The 5,889-nt window shown below is 48.5% G+C and overlaps 1 pseudogene; it reads right to left on the reverse strand.

Moving 5' to 3' along the window:
- Nucleotides 1–440: 440 nt before the first annotated feature.
- LOC149328139 (uncharacterized) lies at nt 441–2,182 on the reverse strand (annotated as a pseudogene).
- Between the last annotated feature and the right edge of the window lie 3,707 nt (nt 2,183–5,889).

Below are 5,889 nucleotides of genomic sequence, written 5' to 3' on the forward strand. Positions count from 1 at the left end.
TTTGGCTTGGTGTCTTGTGTGCTTTTTTCTGGTCCTCTTTATAACATTCTTTCGGCATGCTTGAAAAGACAGTGAGCAGAGAGGACACAATCAACGATAAGAAGTCTTGTGCTAAAAGAAGGACTTTTCGAAGGTAGTCTTCTCCGCTTAGAAGAGGACGTACGGCGCGATAGAGGTGCGACAAGTTTGAATACTTCTTTAATCTGCAGCAGAAAAACATCCTAGAGGAAAGAACATTTTTGGAAACTTGATTCACACGTTGCTAAGTGACCTCTAGAACCAGCTTCAGCTGGTCGCGCTGAACGAACCCGGCGACCTCAACGTCTCTCCGCGTAAAAGATGCATAGGAGACGTAACTGCACGCGTCGCTACAAATTTTTGACGTCAATGGAAGCATAGTTTCGCCCTCATGTCCACCTCCTGCCACAATCATGCAATCTTCATCTCTTTTTGGGTGAATTATGCGAAGCCTGATTCCTTGTTGGAATGGCCATGAGGAATGGTTTGAAGTCCAGCTACCTTGCAACTCAATGAACAAGTGTAGACTCACTAAGTAGCCTCTTTTTTATGAATGCTGCGGGAGCGAAGGAGTGGCCTGCGATACTTATATACTCTGCCTTGTACAGAGCCCATCGACGAGCGATTGCGGCGGACTTCAGTGTCGAGTACTTTTTCACACACCACGTGTACGCGCAATAACCTATTGGCGCACATTTTGGAAGGCTTGAAGGTTGAGCTTCTTCTTTTTTAATGTGTTCTTGCGTTCCGCTACTCACACTCTTAACCTCGGCAACACACTGTGCTGAAATCTGCTTGCCCTTATTCGAAGACTTCTGCTTACCAATCTCGTGCTTCATTTCAGAAGTTTTCGCATCTTCGGGTCTTCTCGTGGAGAAAGAAATACCTTTGTCACCTGTCTCTCTTCAACGTCTTCTTTCTTTTTTTATTGACTAGACCTTGTCTTGGTAGCCTGCATCTCTATTCTAATGTTATGCAATGCAATACGTAAGTTCGCAAACCTTTTGTCGACGGTACCCATAAAAAGGGCTCTGCGCTCATCATCCGCTCTTATCTCGATCAAATGTGCTCGAATGGCAAGTGTGGCATTTCGCAAGCTATCTTCCCAGTTCATTTTCAGTGTCTGCAAATCAACTTTTTGCGTTTCATGTCTCTTCTGAATGAATCATGTCAACGTCTGTATTCTTTCACTCATATTCTCTACCGTCTTGGACTGTGCGCATACTGAGGACACAGGCAGTTTTCTGTCCCCATGCAGTCCAGAGAGGTGTGTCACTGTTTCTCTGAAAGCTGCTGTTTGAGCGGTAATATTGGCCAAGGCTTCCTTGACAATAAAAAGATCGCTCTTAACAGCTTCGATATCCAACTTCATGCATTCCTCATGGGACACACCTGATGGTGTCGGTAGAGCAAATGCACCACAGTTTGACTCTCCATGTGCAATGATCTCCCTATGAAGGACTCTCACTCCGCAGCTTCGACAGCGTGCTACTTGGTAAGCGCAGCTTGTGTGGAAGTGCTTAGTCGTGCTCGAAGCATCCGGGACAACGTCACAGCCATTTGGATGGTTCCAGCAGCGCACCTGCAAAGAAAAGATATTGATGATTTTTTGCTACACACGTCTAAATACCTTTCGCCGATCTTGATGCGCACCGCAGCACATTTGCCAGCGTATGCGTTGTGATTTGAGTAGCGGGAAAGCCACGGTATTGCGACTATTGTAGTGACGAGTGAGTACCGTTCGCTCTCTCAACTACCGCAATACCACCAACATGTGCACGTAACAAAACGTGCACATTGAGAGCGTCGAGGTTATTGTATCGACGTTCCACGTGTGAAGTACCATATCGAGTGGAAGCATTCCTTCAAGACTAGCTCGAGGCAGCTAGCCACATGTTCCGCTCCTCTGGAAACTTTCCTTCGTGGCTGTTTTCTCCTCACAGAGTAAGCGCTTTCTCAGGAAGCGTAGTGCAAGTCAAGCCTCTACTGCGAGTCCTTATCACTTCCCAGAAGACAAGGTGTGTGCTCACCTTCGATAAGTACAGACAAGCCGATAAGCACTTCCTTCTTCGGAGTGACGTGACCAACCGCAACTATGGCTTTCCTGAAGTCGTGCGATGCCTACATCTCCCTGTTGTTGCTCAGTGTCCGACACTACAGCCATCGTATTTTCCTCCTTGGACACTCTAGCTCATCCAAATGCAACACGTTATACATTCGTCTTTAGCGTCTTGTTGTGGTCCTACGTCAGCTTCGTACCGTGCGAGGGAGTTTTCAAAAAAGAACAATTTACACCTGGTGTGAGTACCTTAAACCGCATTTAACTGAAAGCGATAGTCCATAGAACTCTGACACCCAGTGTTAGAAAAGGTCTCTTCGATTTGGCAGCAGCAGCTGCACCAGTTCAAGGGGTGCAACACCGTCGTCCTCGTTTTTCCGGTGCCGCACGCGCCCTCTGCACTTTTCTCCTCGTTTTGTCAAGGTGCAAGCCTAGTTCTGCACGAGTTCTTCGCCGCCTTGCACTCGGTCTGAAGGTAGTGCTGGAAGTAGTGCAGAATGGCGCTGCTGCACTTGCGCCTTCGTTTTGCCAGTGGCCGGTGCGCGCTAGTGTACGGGCTGTATCTGTTCTTGTTGAACTGGCGCTGCACGCTCACGTGACCGCTTGGCACCGCTGCAGAACTAGCACAGCCAGTGCAAGCCAAATCGAAGAGACCTAAAGCTGCAAAGTACTCACAAAAGACCCAAACATTCCCTGACGGCTATTCTAAGGAAGCTTCCTCCTGTGGTTCCGCATTACAATTCGTACTGCGGAACGAGCGAACAATTCGAATGCGAGCGAAAGGCTTACTTTACATCGCCAGAAATACACAGCATAGAATAAACTCGCCTTTAGGCCCTGTGTGGAACTTCTGACCGAAGTGGGGCTTTAAAGCTGATTTATAAAAAAAATTGCGAGGAAACTTTTGCAACTAAAGTGCTGACAGGCGAAAGCCGAGGACACTATGCTATGACGACTTCCGGTGGATGTGACGTCACACCGTTCCTCCAGCTATATCGATACCTAAATTATGCATCTTTCGGGTATCTCAAGGGTTAATTACGCTTAATTATACATTTTCACCATCTAATTTCACACAAATCCGCCGTTTTTCTGACCATTCTGTAACAATTTTCACTATGCCGTGACGACTTGCGGAGGATGTGACATCACACCGTTCCCGTGGCTGTATCGACGTCGGCGCTATTTCGACACAATTGCAACAGTTTTGCCTATAATTAAATAACTTATTAATCTACAGTCATCAAACTTGTCTTGTAGGTTCATTTTTTCATACTCTATTTGAAGCAGCTATTGAATTTCTTCTATCGTTTTTAGTCCCCTAGTTAAACGCGTGTGACCCGCTTTGTTAACGGGCTACTGTATGAGCCATTAAAGGCTTTTGCCTTAATATTTTGAGCATATTAAGGAGTAATTGAGAGCCATCCAGTCTCCTCGAATGTGCGATACGTACGTCACTTGTACACCGTCGCAGGCTCTTGTATACTATGCAAAAGCACCGACGTTTGGGCCAGTTCGTATTGATCCATCTGAAAAACGTAGCAGCACGAAAAAACGGGGACAAAATTGACACAGGTACGACAGGAGATGTGCTGCACTTCCAACTGAATTTTATTGCGGAAACCAAAGCTTAAGTACAGCGCTACTATCGTCTCGTGGCAATTAACCGCAATGGTGCAAAACCGCCAGTTCATTATCAAGACGAGACAAGGAAGCGGTGCTAATACACTGACCACCTGCTTTTCTAATGTGATATGCCTCAATAATCTCTTTTCATCCGATCCTTTCCATGCCCAAGAAACCTAGTTTTCCGAAAAATGGGTTTTCACTTACGGTCCCGGCAATGGATAGCAAGATGACCGCTCTTTCCTTCTTTCACCAGATTGTAATGCTACCTAGCTCTCTCATTAAAACAACGTCCAGTCTCACCTATGTACACTCTGTTTCAAGTGTGCGGAACGCTGTACACTACCTTAGTGGTGCAACGGGTGAATCCTAGTTTGTGGTTGATAGTACAAATCGGCTTTTTCTTATTAACCATCACAGGACAAACTTTTGATAGCTTGCTTGGGGCGGAGAAGAGCACGTTTACGTCGTATCTTCTTGCTATCTTCTTAAGATTATGAGAAACTGTGTGACTACAAACGATACTACAAACGATTCCAGCACGTAGAGGGATTTCGGGGGACGAAATAAGAGGCGAAACGGGCTGAAAATTTCTCCAGTGTGCTGTTTACAGACTCCGATGCCTCTCTAGCCACAAAATTATGCCCTTACCAACAAAGGGATGTGCCTCAACAATGTGGCGAGAGTTGAGTGCTGGCACACTGCTGCAGTATGTTTTTACTCTAAGGCGAAAATTACATGACACCGCGTCCAACATTTTCTGAAAAGGTTTTAAAAATTGGAAAATTGTTAGACACTATATTGAAGGTAAAGGTTCATTCTTCTGATGTTCTTCTGTTGATTCTTCTTGCGGATATATTGATTTTTGTAGTGAAATTTTACATTATATGAAAAATAGCGTTCATAAACGGTTTCGTGCTCACAAATTCTTTTGTCCAGAATTGTTGGGTATGTATATACTGCCGCGTATTATTGTAGTGCCCGTTCGTTCGGGCAAGGCAGCAGGAAAGGGGTGTTATCATTTTTGTTCGTGACGCAGGAAGCGACCGGACTTATCTCGATTGATCACAGCCATGAAGAGCTGCATCTACGTGTTTCCAGATTAGTCTAGATGATCTCGACCTGTTAACTCGAAGTTTCCTTGCTGGCTTTAAATTGAACGATGCCGCGAGCAGCGGGCATTCGTAGTTCGACGACCGCCGAGCACGCTTGTCGCTACGTGCTCAGTGCTGCGTCACTGCGCATGCGCTTGACTGATCAGAGCATTGAGTTCAGCTGTTTTGTTTTGTATTTTTTATGTTAACACAGAACAAAATAAACTTCTCTTTCCACGCTACGCCCGAGCTCGTCCAGACCCAGCGAAGTTTTTTTCGGCGCTGGCTTGTTGAGAAGTTTCGTCAAGTGCAGGCGGGCCTCGGATCCACTGCGACCCCGAGGTTCCGCAACCAGCCTCCCAGCCCAGGCGCTGTGCCTTTGCCGGTGCTCGGGCAACATCGTGACCTTCAAGCAGCAGCCCAGTCGGGCGCCCGTGACGTCATGGGAGGCCCGGGACCTGCTGCTCCTCCGGTGTTCCGTGCGCCGCCCCCAAAGGCGCACTGTTTCCAATTTCAAGTTACTTCCGACGCGACGGCTGACGACATCGTCGACGGCATCGAGTCTGTTGTCGGCCCGAAAGGGCTAGAGAGCCTCCAACACCATGGAGGCATGAAGTTCTGCGTCGCCTTGGCCTCGGCTGCGGCGGCGGAGAAGATGCTAGTGGAAGGCGCCTTCAACGTGAACGGTACTTCCGTTCCAGTAGCCTGCGTGGGTCCCGCCGTGGTCCACGTGACGGCTTTTCGTGTGCCGCTGTACGTGAGAGATGCGGCGCTGGCGGCAGCACTGACCTCTTACGGCAAGGTGCTAGACATCACCTACCCCGTCCTCAAGGGCCGTCGTCACGTCGGCAACGGGACGCGCGTGGTCCGGATCGAGATGAAACAGGCGGTGCCGAACTTCTTGACCGTCCAGGGCCACCGCGTCATGTTTGACTATCGAGGTGTCCGGAAGGTGTGTTCCCGCTACGGCCAGGACGGCCACATCGGCGCGGCGTGTCAACGCCGCGGTGCGCTCGCTGCGAGGTGTTCGGCCACGACACGGCCGGATGCGGAGCGGCTTGCAGGCGCTGCGGCGGAAGCCGCGCCACAGCG

Source organism: Amblyomma mixtum, chromosome 9 (genome assembly GCF_055824585.1).
Source record: "Amblyomma mixtum isolate Tamu chromosome 9, ASM5582458v1, whole genome shotgun sequence".
Lineage (NCBI taxonomy): Eukaryota > Metazoa > Arthropoda > Arachnida > Ixodida > Ixodidae > Amblyomma > Amblyomma mixtum.